General features: G+C 43.2%; 1 protein-coding gene across 3 annotated transcripts in view; it reads right to left on the bottom strand.

Annotated features, from left to right (window-relative positions):
• CBFA2T2 (CBFA2/RUNX1 partner transcriptional co-repressor 2) overlaps window positions 1-19,685 on the bottom strand; it is a 92,866-nt gene that overhangs the window by 25,960 nt on the left and 47,221 nt on the right. The window contains exon 2 of one of the 3 annotated variants that reach the window (XM_070941665.1): window positions 4,721-4,778. The exons of the other annotated variants lie outside the window; for them this stretch is intronic. The gene's annotated coding sequence lies outside the window, so the exon portion shown is untranslated. The remainder of the gene's footprint in view (window positions 1-4,720; window positions 4,779-19,685) is intronic. 3 annotated transcript variants of the gene reach the window in all.

Below are 19,685 nucleotides of genomic sequence, written 5' to 3'. Positions count from 1 at the left end.
AATCAATAACCATAAAGTTTTGTAGCTTTCTAGAAACTCCTATACAATTGATAGTCAAGAAAACGTTGATATGGAGATGTTCTTGTCCTTGTGTTATTAATTTAGGTTTAATGGACAACTTTATCTAGAACAGAGTTCCACAACCTTTCTAGATTTGTGGACCGGGGGAGAGGAGGGGATGGTTCTGCATGAGCAGCCAGCAAGCACGCAAGTGAGAATGTGCCTGTTCACTTGCCTGGTGCTTCTACGGCCTGGTTCCAAATGGCTCACGGCCCAGTAGTGGACCACGGCCTGGGCGTTGGGGACTCCTGATCTAGAACATGAGGTCATCCCAGAATCATGAACTAATATAACTTTAAGAATGGGTAATACAGCAAAAGCAGATAAGAAAGCAATTGTGCTTTCTATTAAAGTTAAAGAAGGCATTTATTAGCAACCTGAGATATTTTGGTTGCTATATCAGGAAAATTTCTCCAGAGAGAAACAAGAACTGCTTAGCCAGGAAAATGGAAGACCCAAAGTCAAGAAAAATGGAATCTCAGGATTTCAATGAATGACCAAAATGCAAATACAAAAGAATTTTAACTGAATTTTAAATGTATGGTCTTTTATTGTTTTAATGTTTTACATGACATTTTATTGAAAGACTGTAAAATGCCTAGATTTGCCTTGAGATGAGTAGATAGAAGTTAAACAAACAAACAAAGTACTATTGTACAATTTCTGTTGGCAATCTGTTCATTGGATTTAGAAAATAGGAAGAAGTGTCAAGAGTGTGAAAATAGGTGAGGATCTTAACTAGCAAAAGAACTCTTCTGTATACAGCGCTGACTTTTACTGTCCTTCACCTAAAAACCCCGTGAAAATTCAAAACACCTGCTTAAGTCACACATTCTGCCAGAGTTGGCAGACCTTATTTCTGAGAAGAAGAAAAACAGCAAATGAAGGAGTGGTGGTGGTTTGGGTTCTCTCCAATAGTAATAGACATGATAGCAGTTCTTCATTAAAAAGTTTTGTCACATAATAGACAAAAGATATGAAGCAACCTGTTATTTACAAAACCACAGTGGAAAAGGTCTCTTTTATAACACATTAGGAGAGATGCTCAACCCATTGACTGTTGGCCACATGCAGGGTCAATATTTTGAATCCCACCCTTTCCAATGATGCCACTGGAAAATCTCCTGCAGCCCACCAACTGATGAGTTGTGCCCCCCCCCAACCCAGATGTTTGCCCTCCCCTGTATTAGGGCAACTGCCACTGATACCCTTTATGTTTTCTGCTTAACATTATGCATTAAGAACTTGAGAACGTTATTCACAAAGTTCCCTATCATTCCATTCAATGCAGAAAAATTAATTATATTAATGTGGATGAACATTAATAGAATCAAGAGCTACTGTACTGCTCCTTTAAAAAAAGAGCTTGTTGGGCAAGATTCATATTCTATAGGTGCATACACAACTGTGAAACAGAATTCTAACATACAATTCCATGTATTTAAATGATTTGAATGCAGACTGCAGCACCTGGCAGACCTTTGTCTGGATACAAAAACTAACAAGGGTAGACTTTGTTAGAATTTTTTTCTGGGAAACCACCAGGGAGTTTCAGGATTATGGACTGGAAAGTCAAATCAAATCAAAACCAGAAGAAACAATGGCAAAATCCATCCCTACAACTGCCAAGAAAGCTGCACAGATGTGTTCAAGTGCATGTAGTCCTTGCTTACTGACCATTTATTCAGACTGTTCAAAGTTACACTGCAGGAGAATTTAAATCAAATCCAATTTGAGGCCATCACTGCATCTCTGTGGTCACATAGTTGTGATTCGTGTGTTTGGCATGCATTTACAACGGATGCAGCATTTATGTGACGTTTCATTTTATTACTGTACCACCTAGCAACAGAGCTGCGGGTCCCAAATGCCCTCATAAGTGAGGGCTATGCTAGACCTCAGAAGTTGAGTTCAACCTATTAGAATATAAAATGGCCGAAGAACAAGTGAAGGAAACTATGGTAAGATGGCCCAAAATTTTGGTTATAATATTGATACGGATAGTTGGCAGGATCTATGGGAGAGAAACAGAAAACTAACATTAGCAACCGCTTACAAAGAAAAATTATATAAAATGTTTTACAGGTGGCACCTCCCGCCCACAAGATTAGCAAAGATGAACAGGAACTTATGACCACAATGTTGGAAATGTAATTTAGTGTCAGGATCTTTCTATCACATGTGGTGGTTATGTAAGAAAGTCAGGGAGTTTTGGCGCCAGATTAAGATATGGTTGGAGGAGATATTAGACCAAAACATAGATCTGAAGCCTGAATTATTCCTATTAGGAATCACAAAAGAGAAATATAGCAAAGAATTGATATACTTAATACAGCAGCAAGGCTGGTTTATGCGCAATACTGGAAAAAGGAAGAAACTCCCCTGGAAGAAGAAATAATAAAGAAAATCTTGACATGCAGAAATGGATAAGCTGACACTAGAACTCAAAAACAAGGACGAGACAGAATACTATAAAATTTGGAACAAAGTATACCAATGGTTGGAAAGGAGAAAACAAAACAAAAAAAGCGGAACAAAAAAGAATTCGGGTTTGTAAAATGGATACTGGATAATATTTAGACAATTATGTAAATGAGGGCAAGGGATATGTATATAAAAACAAAATAGTAATGTATGTTAAATAGTAATTATATTTGTTGTTATGTAAAAATATGTATGGATATGACAACACTGGGATGGTCACACTATGTCCAATGTTTTTAATGTTTGTTTAATAAAAAACTTTTTAAAATAATAATAAAAAGTTGAGCTCAACTTCAGGACTTCTTTATTTCAAGTAATGGGGCAAGAACTATAATTTAGTTCTACTAGTATAAAAAGCAAGGCAGGAAAATAATAGATCCTTCTCTTACTATAGCATAAGCAAGAGAAGCCTACTTTATTCAGGGGGCAGCAGGAGATAAATTAAAGTTGACTATTTTTAATCTACCCTCTTAAATTCACAGCTAGGATTCAGGGCAAGAAGATTTATAAGTGAACTCTGAGAGAAATGGATTGCAGGATGAATAATTAGTTTAATAATAGTGGCCATTCACAAAATAATTGTTTGAAGACAACATGCCATTCTAGCATTAATGAACCGATTAACACTTACTATTATCAAGCCACAATGAAAAGCTCAATAACTTTCTTATGCTAATCCAGAGTATATAAATTACTACAACAGTTTTAAGTCTACCTCTGTTGCTCTTTATTTACTAATAGATATATAATACTGAATCATACTCTGGAAAAGCAATTTCTAAATCTGTATTCTAAAAGAGGGGGCACCTCAAATTAACCTGAAAATGAAAATGACACATAAAAACAAATCTACTCAATGATTTTAACGAACATGAATTTCTCCATTTTATGCATATTATGCATATTCCATGTTCTCAGGCTTCTAATTGCAGTGTTTTACTCACTTCACTTCTAGTAAAACAGAATGCAGGGAGACTACAGGTTTCTAAGCTGGTGGTCAGAGGGACTATGCTTTAATACAAAAAGAAGAAAACCCTCACATGATTGCAATGTTGAAATTCAAAGCAAGTCACAGACTTCACTTTGAATTCCAAAGAGAAATTTTCTTATTAACCTATTGTTACCAGTTCATTTAAAAAAAATTTCTTTAAAAAAAACATGCAACTATCCTAATATAATAAATTATATTTTAAGGCAAGATATTCCAGGAAGGCAATTTAGGAAAAGAGAACAGAAGATTCACTTAGAGTCTGAAAAAGGCTAGATATTTGTGTTGCTTTTTCAACATTATAAGGACCCTTCATACCACAACATCAATCTGTTGTGTTTCCCAGATAGTTGATGTGTTAAGTACCGTATTTTTCAGAGTATAAGACGCACCAGAGTATAAGACGCACCTTAGTTTTTGGGGAGGAAAATAGGAAAATAAGAAAAAAGCTGATTGGTGGTTGGATCGGCCTCCCTGAATACCCCCAATCAGCTGTTCCCAGAGGTGAATTTTAGCAACAGGTTCGTTGGTTGTGAGCCCGTGCCTTGCTTTTTTTTTCTACCTCTGAAACTTCTGAAACTGTTTCAGAAAAAACTTTTTTTTCTGCCTCTGAAAGCCTCCGAAACAGAGCTTCAGAAAAAAAGACTTTTTTTCTGAAGCTTCTTCAGAGGCTTTTATTCTGAAGGACTATTTGTATTCTGTTCAATCTCCTTTCTTTGGTATTGGTATATAGAATAACCTCTTCCGATCTGTTGGTTATTGTGTCATTCTCCAGATTTGTTAGCATAGTTTGGTTAGAACCTTTACTGATTCTTCTTTTGTTGCTTGCCATATTATTTTAGATAAAAGCCTTTCAGAGGCTTTTTTTCTGAAACTCTGTTTGGAGGCTTTTTTCTGAAGCTTCATTTCTAAGACTTTTTTTCTGAAGCTTCTTTCAGAGGCTTCTTTCAGCCTCTGAAATCTCCATTTGCGAGGCTGGGTAGGGCTACATTCAGAGTATAAGACCCACCCAGATTTTCATCCTCTTTTTTGGGGGGAAAAGGTACATCTTATACTCCAAAAAATACGGTATTTTAAAACAACTAAAAGAAGGTATTACTGAGTGGATAAGAAAGTAAATATGGCTTGTCACCTCCCCAGCCTAAATGCTTATTTTGAACAACACACTTATGTACTTCAGCTGCTCACCATCTGTTTTCAGCTTCCCATCAAGATATTTTTTCACATTGGAAAGGGGAGGAATTATCTTGAAAAAGAAATAATACATATAGGTTAGTTCTTTAACTCAGCTCTTTCTGTTTAAAGAAAATGGACATTTGCCAGTAAGTTTCTGATTTAAGTAAAATAACAGTTCCAAATTGTGAGACATGGATCCTTGGAGAACTCAAGTTATTGCAAGATGAAATACATAAAACATGGAAAATCAAATAGTCCCCTCATACTATTGACCACAAAATAGTTCGTTGCCTGGGGTGATGAAAGAAATACAGAAATAGCTTAGGAGAGAAATGGAAAGGACCAGCCCCACCAACAGCATCTTCACAGCTGAAGGTTTCATTGCATGTCCAGTGGATGCACCATAAACACATCTGTGGCGCAAAGACAAAGGGCTCTTGGGAGCCCCAGCCTTGACCACGTCCAGGTGTGAAACACAAAGGACTGGTGGTACTGAGGTTAAAACTGACAGTCATATAAATGCTTGACAACCTAAGTGTTCAAGGTTACCAACACTAAACAGTATGTTAATAAGTCAGAAGAAAAAGCTATGTGTTTGAGCTCCCATATGTATAAGAGGTACTTAACACAATCAAATGTCTCTATGGCTTCCTTCTTATCTGCACTAATGATTTTTATTTAGCCAAGCTGGATATATCACACTTCTGTTAAATCCAGAATTTAGCTGTGGAAAATCAGGAGTTCTATATTTTTTTTGCCAAGTCCTTGATTGGGTGACATGACACCACTTGCCTGATGAAGCCTGTCATTCTGATAACAAAAGAGAGTGGCTGTTTTGACTGAAACCAATGGTTTCTTCAACCATGAAAAATGGATTTCTCCACCTGAACAGAAATAATGAGGGACAGGAGGAAAGAATACATTAAAAAAAATCTTTTTGATTTGTTTTGAACTTTATTTATTTATTTATTTATTTTATTTTTTGAACAAGTTTGTGTGAGAAGAGAATTGGAAGGAGCAGTTTGTTGCCATCTTATAGGATCATTTTACTAGGGTTTCAAAGGGCTCTCACCCCTAGAAGAAAATAATAATTGTACATTGGGGCTGTTTTAATCAATATATACAAATTCACTTACTCATGGAATTTATTTCAGACAACAGAAATAATTACTACCATGAAGGAATCCACAACATCTTTGACATTAAAAGTGGGTTTTCCTTCTCAAAAAAGAAAAGAAACCCAGGAAGCACCAAGTACCAAAACAATTAAAATTGTTTTCAGAAAGAAATGCTTTATAGAAAACATCTGGATTTTTCAAGATTAAAGGCCATACAAATCATTCTTTTCAGATTACTGATTTCCATCAACTTCTTTTACATATTTCAATAAACACTTATTGAATAGAAGTATTTTCAATATAGATAGTTTCACCAATCTCTATATCCCTCTGCAGTTTAGCTTCATAATTTCCTCTAAAATTTGTTGAAGCTAAGGAGGAGTAAATGACAAAAACAAAGTGGAACATGAAGAAAACATCCTTCACTGTTCTCAAATCCAAGCAGTGAGAGAGAACATTTGGATGGTTTGCCTAATCTATTCTTCTAGAATTGATCTGATCTGGATTTATTCAGAGATAGAATATAACAGGGTGAGGATACCTTGTGCTCATAGCTGGTAAAATGAGTTGGACTGGTGCCTGTTACTTGGGATGGGCAGAAGATATATTTAGATTTACAATCTGTTGATAGATATTTTTATACTCTTAACCAGAATGATAGACTCGAAAAAGTACATGTAGCATTTTGGAAACAGGCTTCTTTACTGAAACAATCTTAATATCTATAACATTTTTAATCATATTGCTGTTTTCTTCCATGCTGCTCACAGAAAGCCGTACATGATCATAATGTTTAGAGAAGTGGATGTCAGAGCACTGATGGAAAGGGATCCCTTGGCATTCAGATTTCACAGGATGTAGTGGGAGGGGAAGGGATTTAACACCTCTTGTGAGCTCTCAGCAGCTTGTAGCATTCAACCCTTGAAGCATGGACAAGATACTAGATAATTCAAAAACAAATACATGTCTCTCCCACACACAGCTGCTTCATTTTATATTCAATTCAGCAATAAAAATATGTGCAAAGGTTAATAGAGCAGAATACTCCATTATTTAAAAACATATATATATTATACATACATTGTGTGTGTGTGTGTGTGTGTGTGTGTGTGTCTGTGTCTGTGTCTGTGTGTGTACGTACACCACATTCTGGTAGAGAGACGTTCCCTGAGGATGGGCTCCAGTACAAGTCCAAAAGCTCAGAAGACTAAACCTTTTGTCTCAGTGACCAACCAGATTGGATGCTGCAACATTATTCTGGGACAGGTATATTTGTTTTCATTCATGAGAACTAAGAGCTTTCTGTATCTATAAAGATATTAATTACTAATTATCTTATTTATCAAATTAAGAGACTGTCCATCTCTCAGAGCAACTCTGGGTGATTACAATTAAAAACATTAAAAACTTCATAAAAATACCAGATTTCAATAAAAGGAGCCGGGTAAAACAAGGATAGAATGAATTAAAAGTTAAAAAGGCAGGGGGAGTATCTTCAAAGCACTAACCAATCCCAAGGTTGATTACTGCTCCGTAAGCACCATGCAAGTCAGCGGAGCCAGGTCCTCAAATTCTTTTGCATCTATCTGCCAATATTTATTGGAGAAATGTCACGTGCCCATAAAATGTATCTTTTACAATAGTTTCTTATCCCATCTTTTCTATAACAACAAAATGTTCAGATACAGAAGCAATCAACAAGCAAAGCAAGCTACTTGTGATTATATAAGGATTTTTGCAACAAACAGTGGTGGGAAATGGACGTTGTCTTACCTGAACGTCCCTTTTCTGGGCGCTGCGTACACTATCCAGGAATGGGTTAATGCTTCAGCCTTTGGCAAACAACTGAGTGTTAAAAAATACTAAAAATAAGGACTTCCCCTTTCCCCTCTGCCTAGCCACACCCCCACTCCCATGATTCCCCAGTCTGAGCGAAGGTGTGGCGAAAAGGACTACCAGTGACACGACCATGATGAATTAATAACCATAACTTTATTAACAACAATATTCAACATGTTCAAACTGAGAAAACGGAGAAAAATTCCCACCGGGCAGGAAGCCCAAATGTACGGGCGGGACTGGATAGTGTACGCAGCGCCCAGAAAAGGGACGTTCAGGTAAGACAACGTCCATTTTCCTGTGCGCTGCTCCCACTATCCAGGAATGGGATATACCCAAGCTTAAATCTCCAGGGTGGGGGGCTGACTGCCTGCTGGGTCCATTCCAGTCGCGACCCGCTGGAGCACCCGGCGACCAAATGCCGCCTCGGCTGAATCGTAGGTGTCGATCTTGTAGTGCCGGATGAAAGGTGACACGGAGGACCAGGTTGCTGCTCTGCAGATGTCGGCAACAGAGGCCTGAGTGGCCCAGGCTGCCGAGGTGGCCGCGCTCCTAGTTGAGTGTGGAAGAATGTTGGCCGGTAAAGGCTTGGAGTTCAGGTCATAAGATAGCTCGATGCAAGCTCTGATCCATCTGCTAACCGTGGGAGCTGAAATCTTCTGGCCCATGGACGCCGGATTGAAAGAGACCAGGAGGGCTTCTGTGCGACGGAAGGTTGCCGTTCTGCGTATGTACGTCTGGATCGCTCGCCGGACATCAAGGGTGTGCCAGCGCTTCTCCCTGTGGTCCTTTGGTGACGGGCAGAAGTCTGGCAGAATAAGTTCCTGGGCTCGGTGGAACCAGGAGTTCACTTTTGGGATGAAGGTCGGGTCCAGCCGGAGGACCACCGAGGAGGATTTGAAAATGCAGAGGTCTTTACGCACGGACAGTGCTGCTAATTCTGATACTCGCCTTGCTGAGGTGATTGCTAGGAGGAAGGTCACCTTGAGAGTTAGGTGCTTGAGGGTGGCTAAGTCTAGTGGTTCGAAGGGAGGGCCTGTCAGGGCCTGTAGTACTAGAGACAGATCCCAAGATGGGTAACGGTGTACCGTTGGTGGGTGCAAGTTTGTTGCCCCGTGCAGGAACTCCCTGATACGCGGGTGATGTGATAAAGTCCGGTATGGAGCGCAGGAGACGACAGTCGATAGGGCTGCGGTCTGACGCCTTAGGGTCGCTGGGGCCAGCCCCTTGTCTAACCCTGACTGCAGGAACAATAGAATGTCTTGAATCGTGGCCCTGGTGGGATCCACATGGTGCACGGCACTCCAGCTGCAGAAGGCCCTCCAGGAGGCCTCGTAGATACGAGTTGTTGACGGGCGTCTGGCCGCCTGAATAGTGCTGACTACGCTGTCAGGTAGATTGTCCTTCTTTAGGATGACCCGCTCAAGTGCCAGACGGCTAACTGGAGCCACTGAGGCTCTGGGTGGTTGACCTCGCCTTGGCATAGTACAATCTGATGGGGTGGAATCACCCATGGTTGCTCCACCGACAGGGCCACCAGGTCTGCGAACCACGGCCTTCGAGGCCAGTTTGGAGCCACCAGGAGCAGGTCGGCCTTCTCTGCCAGTAACTTTCGAATCAGGCGAGGGATCAATGGGACCGGAGGGAAGGCATACAGAAGTCCCGTCGGCCACTTGCAATGGAGGGCGTCGTGGTCCTCTGCTTGTGGTGTCGGGTACCGAGACACGAAACGAGGGAGTTGGGCGTTGGTTGGAGATGCAAATAGGTCCACCCCTGGTCTCCCGAATTTGGAGGTTAGCTTGCTGAAGAGGCGAGGGTGGAGTTGCCACTCTGCCTGGTCTATTGTTGTTCGACTGAGCCAGTCTGCTCTTACATTGGCCGACCCCGAGATGTGGTCTGCCTTGATCGATAGCAGGTGTTTCTCCGCCCACTCGAATAGGGCCTCTGATTCCAGCATCAGGGAGCGGGATCTCGTGCCTCCCTCTCTGTTTACGTGCGCCTTGGCCGAGATGTTGTCCGTCAGGACCAGCACGTGCCGGCCCTGCACCATGGCCTGGAAGTGGCGTAGTGCTAATCTGATCGCCCGGAGTTCCAGCAGGTTGATGCTGCTGTGCTGCTCGGCTCTGGACCACTGGCCCTGTGCCACCCCGTTGTGCAGGTGTGCTCCCCACCCCCGCAGGCTCGCATCTGTGGTGAGGATCAGTCTGTCCGGGTCTAGGAACTCTGACCCCTTGAGGAGTGCGGTGGAAAACCACCATCTGAGGGAGAGACGCACCCTGGTGGGGAGTTGAACCTTGCGTTTGGAGTTGGACCTCCCCGAACGTTGGAACGGGAGGAGAAACCACTGGAGGGCCCTCGAATGTTTGCGTGCCCACGGCACGATGCCGAAGCAGGAGACCATCTTCCCCAGTAGGCATGATAGTTGCAGAAGAGAGGCCCTCCTTCCTGACAGAATCTGAAGGGTCAGTTGCTGGAGACTCTGGACCCTGTCCGGGGATAAGAAGACCTGGCCCCTGGCGGAGTCTATCACTGCGCCTAGGTGGAGAATCCGTGTGGACGGTTGAAGGTGACTCTTCTCGAGGTTGATTGTGAAACCGTGGTTTCGAAAAGCTTCGAGGACTAGGTGTGAGTCCCTGGCCGCTTGGTCGTGAGACGATGAGAGTATCAGGATGTCGTCCAAGTAACAGAGAATTCGGACCGGGATGGTTCGAAGCCTGGCTGCCACCACCGCCACTAGCTTGGTGAAGGTGCGGGGAGCCGACGATAGCCCGAAGGGCATGGCACGGTACTGAAAGTGTTGGCCTCCGTATTCGAACCTCAGGTACTGTCTGTGGTCCGGGTGGATAGGGACGTGGAGGTAGGCTTCTCGAAGGTCGACTGACTGGAGGAGGTCCCCCCATCTCACCCCCATTAGAATAGACTGTAGCGAGTGCATTTTGAACCTGTGATAGTGCACCGACAGGTTCAACTTCTTTAGGTTCAGAATGGCCCTCCATCCTCCCGAGTTCTTGGGGACTAAGAACAGGCTTGAATAGAACCCGGAGCCCTGGTGGGCTGGTGGTACTGACTCTATGGCTCTGATCTCTCGCAGATGCTTTAATTCTTGGGACATTAGAGCTTGTAGCTCGGAGGACTGTGGGACCGGGCACCGCACGAAGCGCTGAGGCGGCAGCCCTGCAAATTCTATTGATAATCCCAATGAGATGGTGCGCCTTACCCACGAGTCCGATGTTGACCGGGCCCATTGGCGGTGAAAGAGATGTAGCCTTCCCCCTATGGGCCCCTCGGTCTTGGAGTCACTTCCCCCTTCTGGCGGGTTTGAAGCCTGCCCCCCGGAAAGGTCTTCTGGAATGTTGGTTCCTGCCCCGGTCTCGGAACTGCTGTCTGTCATGTGATCTGTCGCCTCCCATATAATTGGAGCGGTGTGGGAAGGACCCCCTGGGTCCTGGGCCAGGCCGAAAGGGCTGTTGGACTGGATACGGGGTGTACCTCCTCTCTTGGCGGCGGTAGGCCGATGGCAGTACCTTCCTCTTGTCCTTGTCTTCCACGAGGACAGGATCTAGAGCTGCTCCAAAAAGATTTGGTGCCTTGTAGGGAGCTGAGGCCAGCTTCCATTTAGCTTTAAGGTCCGCTTTCCAGGGCCTGAGCCAGAACAGCCTCCTAGTCGTGACGGTGGAGGCTAGGGCCCTTGAGGCGAACTTTGCCGAGTTCAGGGAGGCATCAGAGGCGTACTCGGTGGCCGCAATGATCTTGTTGATATCTTGTTGCAGCCTGGTGTCTTCTGGAGGGAGCCTTTCTTGCATCTGGCGTAGCCAAATGAGGGCCGCTCTATTGAAGAAGGAGGTGGCTGTGGCTGTTTTGATCGCCCAGGCCACCGCCTGGTGTGTTTTACGAAAGGACCACTCCGTCCTCTTCTCCTCCGCTTTGAGCCCGTCCAGTGCCTCAGTGGAAACTGGCGATGGGGATGAGAGTGCTGCGACCGGTTGGTCCACTGTCGGGAGAAGTAGCAGATCCTCTAGCTCCGGGGCTGAGCAGTAGAGCTTCTTGTCCAGGCTGCTTGGTGTAGTTTGAGAAGCTGGTTGCCCCCAGGCGTTTTGGATGACTTCAGAAAACAGCTGTGGACAGGGAATGCTGTCCTTTTCCTGTTTGGATGACTTGAAGAGGGCATTGTGGGGCCCCACTGCAGGAGGTGGGGCTGGGTTCACGTCCCCTGGCACCCCCAGGTTAGTTGTGAGTCGAGCCTTGTGCAGGAGCGATCTAAACAGTGCTGGCCGGAAAAGCCCAGTGAAAGCGGGGGTGTCTGGGTTTAGGCCTTCGTCCTCCGAGAACTCGATGTCCTCTGGGGCGTCCTCTGCTTGATCTGAATCCTCAGACGAGGACTCCCGTGATAGGGGGCCAGGTGTCTTGTTCTGGACTCGATGAGGATGAGACCCCTGGGCCTGTGCTGGTGGCATCGCCTGCTGCCAGCTGGCGGCTAAGAAAGATGAGAGGGCTGTGGAAAACATGGCTTGAAAGTCCATTTGAGGTGGCGGGACCCCCTGTGCTTCAGCGCCTGGTGCTGGGCTGCGTGATGCCGCCGCAGGTGATAAGGGAGTTGCCTCACTCCGGGCCGGGGCGGGAGATCCGTCCCTCTGGGGCCCCCTCTCCGACAATACTGGGGTCGCCGGGGTCTGTATTAAGTCTGTCCAGGTGGCCATTGCTGAGTCAGACTCCCTAGGCGTAGGTGGGGCAGTATTTTCTGGTCCTGGCCCGCTGTTGGGTGGCATAGCCAGCGCCTTTTGTGCCTTGGCGCACTGCCTCTCGAGTGCCTGGTGGCGTCTTTGGGCATCCCTGTCTTGGAAAGGCAGCCCCGCCCCCGATTTGGACCTGTGGCTGGGCGCATCAGATCGCTTCCGGGCACTTTTTTTGGAAGATTTGCCCCCCTTGCGGGGTGGGCTCAATTCCAGGTCCGGGTCTGAGGAAAAGGGGGAGTCAGCCATGGTGCTTGCAGGGATCAAGGCCTCCCCTCTCCTCTCGTGTGACTCTGAGGCAGCTCCTTCAGTTCGCCCCGCCAGGCGAGATAAGAGCAGCTGAGAGTCTGAAGGTCTCACCAGCTAACTCTTATAGTAAACAGGCACCGCCCTTGGGGAATGGTTGGCTGGGCCTCTAGAGGGCGCTGGCGCGATTTAGCCCCAAAATGGCGGCCCACGTGGCATTCAAGATGGCGGGCGCCACGTGGTGCGGGGTTGGTGCCTGTTGGCAGCGACGGACTTATGCTGGAGGCCCGAGGGTCCAGCCAGCTGCCGTGCTTCAGCGCCGCTTGGAGCGGGTCCCTCGATGCTCCGTGGGGGGCCTCTGTAGCGCGGCGGCGGTTTGCAGGGCTAGCCGGGCGAACCGCGGCTGCACGCTGCTCTGCGAAGCGATCGGCTCTAATCCTAGCCGATCGCTCTCTTCTTCGCCCCACGCGGTGGCTGCAAGCTGATCCTGGGGCTGGTAGCAGTTTTAAATTTGGCGCCTGCTGCGGTGAGCGAGAGGCGCGCTGTGTGGGCGGCTCAGCTTTCCGAGCCCGACGCCCAGCTGATTAGCGCTGCCGCTGTGAGCGGCGATAAGGACAAGAAAAAATAAACCAAAAATAAGGCAGAACTAAGACAAGAACCCGGGGAAAGGAAATAATCAAAAATAAAGAAAAAGTCCTAAGCGTCCCTGAAGGCAGGGAGTGAAACGGTTAAAAGAACAGGAGACAAATACCTTAAGAAGTCAGGAGCTCCCGAGAGACACGTCAGCGTTTGCCAAGCAACTGAGCGAAGACTGGGGAATCATGGGAGTGGGGGTGTGGCTAGGCAGAGGGGAAAGGGGAAGTCCTTATTTTTAGTATTTTTTAACACTCAGTTGTTTGCCAAAGGCTGAAGCATTAACCCATTCCTGGATAGTGGGAGCAGCGCACAGGAAAATGACTGCAATTTTAGACTCTTGCTGCAAGAGCATCTTTTCAACAACGTTCTGCATTGATAATAGGGTTATCCACAAGTCTGATACAATCCCATCAAAATTGTCGTGTTATCAACTTTCTTCTATGCATGTAAGCCACTGATTTATTTATCTCCTGAGTAACAATCTCTCTATATAAAACAATCTAAAATAAAGCCTAATCCTTTCACAGCTCCATATATCATGCAAGTTAAGATTGAACCTGAGAGATACCCCCCAAAAAGGAGAAAATTAAGATAGCACAATGGTATTTTCAATTACATATACTGCTTCATCTTTGTTGATTGATTAAGTCAAGATAGGGAATGATACTAACAGGTTATGCCAAAGTCTTTGTGGAAAGAGATGTTAAAGAGGGATTTTGAATGAAGTCAGAAAAATAATACTGCAAAGTGTTCTTTAAGTATACAGGGAAGCAAAGAATAAAAAAAAAATAATGTTTGTTTTCAAATGAGCACAGCAAAATCTTTGGGCAACTGAAAAGGGTAGAATAAAGATCATAGGCAGCAGTGTACTGAGTTATACAATCAAACACGTAGTTTGGAGAGGATCGGGAAATAAACATGCCAATATAGAGATCACAAGGGGATGAATTATTATGGTAGCAGAGGGCTGGATTGATATGAAAGATGTAAAGTGACATAAAAGAATGCCAAGAAGATTGTAAGCATGAGATGACCAAGAAGTGAGGCAAAGTTTTACAACGTAAGAACATTATTTGCCTATTTCATGCTAATTTAATACTTGGTCAAAAGTGTGTACATTATGAGAAACCACAGTTTCTTACAGAAACCCTGAAAGAGAAGTTGCTATTATATCCAAATTAAAGATTGTGGTAAAAGCTAACCTAAGCAAATCACAACCTTGTTAAAAAACAACTATATGAGTTCATGATTGTGGCAAAGCATACCAAGGACTCAAGCGTTCACAGCTGAGGCTGGTGAAACTAAGATGATCAAAGGCCTGGAGACTAAAACATATGAAAAACTGTTGTAGGATTTGGGTTTGGCTAGTCTAGAGAAAAAAAGGACTAGGTGGGGCATGATAGCAGTATTCCAGGATTTGAGAGGCTGCCACAAAGAGGAAGGGGGTCAATTTATTTTCCAACGCACCAGAGAGCAAGATAAAAAACAATGGATGTCAACTGATCAAGGAGAGAAGCAACCTGGAATTAAGGAGAAACTGATTAGTGAGGACAATTAATCAGTGGAACAGTTTGCCTTCAGAAGTTGTGGTTGCTTCATCACTGGAGATTTTTAAGAAGAGATTAGACAGTCACTTGTTTGAAATGATATAAGGTCTCCTGCTTGAGCAGGGGGCTGGACTAGAAGACCTCCAAGGTCCCTTCCAGCTCTACTCTGATTGTCTGATTGACTTGTCCAATAATTTATTCTTAATACAGTTAATTGTACATACATTTTCCGGAAACATCCATAATTCAATGGTGTAGAATAGAGATCTGCAAAAAGTTGCCTAACTCAGCAGTCGAACAAATTGTTAGTGGAACTGGCTGCTAAAATTCAGAAGAGCTAATTGTAGAGTAGTTATATAAAGGACAATAGTCTTTAGGAAATTTCTACAAATCTAATAAAAGGTGCATTAATCTCCATCCCTATGCTTTAAATATTGACAAAAGTTGAATATGACAAAAGTGTAATAATGTGGCAAATAAGTTTCATGTATTGAGAAAAATACAGTACAAGCTTTGTTTTTTCCTCCAGCAATCTCTGTTACAATTTAAACTATTTTATTTCAACAAAGAAGCCCAGCACAAACTTTCCAGATGTGAACATCTGTTTCGCATATGCTACAGCCAAGAAAACATGAGAAAGATTAATGACTCCAAGCACAGAACTGGTCAGTCATAACAAGGAAATTTTAAGAATACTCTGGAGTGATAGTTCCTATTCTTAAGTCTCCTTTAAATTCCAGACCCAGGACATCTTCTGACCCTTCAACATGAAATACATATTTATCTTTATTCTAAAGTGAAATCTAATTGTGCTGTCTTTGAAAAGTAGGGCGAGGAGCAAAATTCTTCACATACTTTTTTTATAACTTAGGATCTGTAAGAATTACAAGAGTAATTCCAGGCCACCCACAAATCAAAGATTTGGCAAGCAAGTAAACCCTAAACTCTGAAATGATTAGAATCATCATCCAAAATAGACATTTGGCGCATAACTATCATTCAAAACTAAGGACGTGTATTTACCTCATAAGCATTTTCTCCAGCTCAGAAACCAAATTGTGAATAGGAGCATATGATACTTTTAAGAGCTCACACTTGAGAGTAAGGCATGGCTTATCTCTCAGTGACTGTTAGGAAAATTTGCTCAGCTTCTGGGCAAGATGTCCTGCCTTTTCCCTACTCTGGGCTTCTTCTAGTGCATTGGATTAAATGCCCCAGGATTCACAGCTACTCTGCCGGAAGTATCACAGTGTGGAAGATTGACTGATTTTTAAAAACCCATCACCGTATATAAAGGAAACTGAAGTAGCACCATATGCCTGACAACAAAATTTAGAAGGATTACAGAAATTCTTCTTGCAGTCTGAGATGACAAGGTCGCACTATTCCCTGCTGCATCCTTGAAAGGCCATAAAATATGGATTGCAAAAAAATGCACCCACTCCCATTGCACAGGGCCATCAGACAGCATGCATCAGAAATAGGTGGTGATCTATGAAACAATACAGCAATTCTGAGAGCTTTTTGAGAGCAGTGGCATTTGGTACTGGTGCTCAGTGTTAAGCTCAAATAATGTGATGTGTTGCTTCACAGTTCACTGGCACAATGCATACTTAGCATGAGGTCTGGGGTTCAATCCCTAGTTAAAAGGAAAGCTCTTAGTTTGTGCCTTGGAGCACTAATGTAAGGGAGAATAAATTGAGACAGGCAACCTGCACACTCAACCTAAATTTTTATGCAGCCCACAGCCAAATTTCAATAGTCCTCAACAAGCAGCCAGGTCAGATTTCTGGCTAGAATAATCTGATCTGTTTTGTTATGAGGAACTAAAGAGGAGAATGGGGGAAAAATCAATGATCTGCCTAGTAGTTGTTTGTGATCTATACCCACTGAAGGCTTCAGCCTTTCTATGTGGCTGGTTGGTGAAAGCACTGTTGAAGGGAAAGGGGATTCACCATCTCTGCAACTGAAAATACTTCATTTTGTTACATTATGAATTCATACACCCAGGCAAATTAGCCCATGTACTGTTTCACCTGAGCAGTAAGTAATGCACACGAGCAGGATGCATTTACAGGTAGTCCTCAACCTATGACCATGTGACTATATGTCAACCTATGACTATGTTCAGCAACTGTTAAGTTACAAAGGTACTGAATGAATGGAGGTTATGGCTGATCTTTAGAGTTCCAGCCATCTCATGCAATCGCAATTTGGCAACCAGTTTACACTTATAACCCATTGCAGGGACCTGCAATCATGTGATTATCATTTGCAACCTTGAAAATCAATAGCAAAGCTGGTAGGAAAGGTCTTCAGTTACTGGGATAAGTCTTCCCCACCTACATATCCTCCCCCAGCCCCTCTGTGCTTGCTCTGTGTTGATCACTTGAACACCTCAGTGTATCCTCATGCAACCTTCCCTGATCCTCAACATAACCTCCCCAACGCACACTGCACCCTTGCACATTCTACCTTACCCTCATTGGATCTCTTGAGCATCCCCACACTCCCTCTCCCACATTGGCAGGAGTCAGTTACCTGCCTGCTGGCCTGGAATTTGCAACTTCCTACTGACTTCCTCACTAAATTTGGCTGTGGGAAGGCAGCAGGAAGTTGCCTCTTCTAACAACCATAGGATTCTGTTAACATGGCAACCCTTGATCTGACATCATTAATCTTTGGCTTGACATTGGACTGCTCAGTTTGGAAACTTGCCTTGCTCAGCTACGTCTTATCTACAATTAATCTGATTAATAGTTTCTCGCCACCTTGCTGTTAGGATTTACACATGCAAGCCTCCCCCTTAACACTACATATGCCTAGGAATTGTACCTGGCTTCTGAAGAAGTATTATAAAAGCCAGGATATGAAAATGGCTGGGCAAATCCTTTGGAATGAGGGACCTCCTATCTCCCATAATAGCTGCCCAACCAGTTTGATCTAACAAGGTTCGCACATTCCAGGTTCCATGAACTAAACAATGCCACCTTATCAAGAGCCTGGAAGTGGACCTTCTCCGTAGCAGTGCCTGACCTCTAGAAGGAAGTCTCTTCCCCCCCTCCAAATTTGAACAGCTGGGATTCAAAAGCTTTAAAGACATGGTGCTTGAGAACTTGGCCTTTGGAGTGGAAGACTGATTCCCCTTTCTTCTTTTATTTCCCTCTACCATTATTGTCTTTTGTCTGGTGCTCTTTTATGTTTTTGGTATTCTTTGTTTTTTTAAATGTTTTAACAATTGTAAACCACCCAGAGTTGCTTTATAAAATGCATGGGAGATGCTCAGAAAAATGCAAAGTAGCTTTGCATACAAACTAGGAGCAGCTTTGAAAGGATGTGAGCTTGGAAACAGATGTGAGCAAGAACCAAATCTTACAAAATCACATGCAAACAGTCTGGCAGTAGGGCTAGTCTGCTAGCCAAACAAGATACAGGTGAAAATAATTTCTGTGCCCAAAACAGAATAACTTCAAGACTGTTATATCATGCAGGCAGAAAAAAGAGGTCAAGAATCTGAACTAGAATAGCACTTGCATTTACTACACAACACTAACTGGAATTCCTTTGGAGCCATTCTATATAAATCTCCATAAATCTTTAAATCATATCAAATATTTATTTCAATCATAGACTAGCATACATAAAGTGGGTACAGTCATTAACGAAGCATAAAGAATAACTAAAAATTTAAAACAATTATGAAAAGTTAGAAGATATAAAAGATATGTGAATTAAAAATTGACAGTATATATAAGAATCTAAAAGAAGGGATAGGAGCAGTAGCCTGGTGTAAGGAAGCCCAAAATGTGGAAATTACAAAATACCCTAATATGGAAAACCAGTTATTCATTAAATCTAATTTATAGCATAGGTATCATCTGATGAATTTTAAGTGGTGCTGCTACATAGAACCTGGTAACACAGTATGTTGCGACAGGGTTGGTATCTGAAAGCTGCAGGATGATGTAGAAGTGACTTATTAAACTCTGGTATGATAAAATTAGCCACAGATAAAATTGGCACATCAAACAACGTACTGTAATTACAATGCAATGTAAAATGGTCTCTAAAATATATGCTATCTTAATTCAATGTGTGGGAAATCTTGCCTGCTTAATTTAAAAAATACCTCAAATCCAAAAATTTAAATTATTAAGGGGAGGGAGGGGATGTCTGATATTAAAAAATGCAAAAATAAAAATAAAGTCTTTTACTCCTAGAAATATATTTCAAGCTGTGGCACATGTTGATAGCTTCAGTTCAAGGCATAATTTTTTACACATCACATATTTCCATTTGCATTCCAAGAATTACATTGATTTTCCCTTCCATTGCTTAAGAATCATGCTTTTGTAGCCAAAGCTCCACCTCATTCCTGCCAAGGGCAGCAATCAGCCAATTTTCCTTCAGTTGGCCTTGCAAGTGCAAGCACACTGTATTACCATATGTTAACTATTGATAATCTCATAAATCATTACATCTCCCACCTAACATGGGAAAGTTTTAGCTTTTTCAGCACTTGATGTTCTTACACACCTCAGGAGAGCGAACAAGAATTCCATTAATTCACAATTGTTTTCATTACCAGTCCATCTTTTCCTCTACCCATGATCAGATCACATGCTTGTAGATTCAAGGCTCTACTTGCCAATCAGTACATTTTATTATTATATTTTCCAATCAATATGCACACTTGTTAGAACATAAGAAATTAAGCAGTGCCCTGCTGGATTAGACCCGGGTCTATGTAGCTGAGCAATTCCTTATCACGGTGGTCCACTAAGTACACAAGGAAACCCACAACTTCCCCAGCATATGGATCTCAGTGGCAGTCATACTGCCACCAAATACCGCTGGTCCC

The sequence above is a fragment of the Pituophis catenifer genome, unplaced genomic scaffold (assembly GCF_029215685.1).
Source record: "Pituophis catenifer annectens isolate HBS135680 unplaced genomic scaffold, rPitCat1.0.hap2 SCAF_3, whole genome shotgun sequence".
In the NCBI taxonomy this organism is placed as follows: domain Eukaryota; kingdom Metazoa; phylum Chordata; class Lepidosauria; order Squamata; family Colubridae; genus Pituophis; species Pituophis catenifer.
Note: the sequence above shows the minus strand (reverse complement) of the source record. Positions and strands in the feature narration are given on the sequence as shown.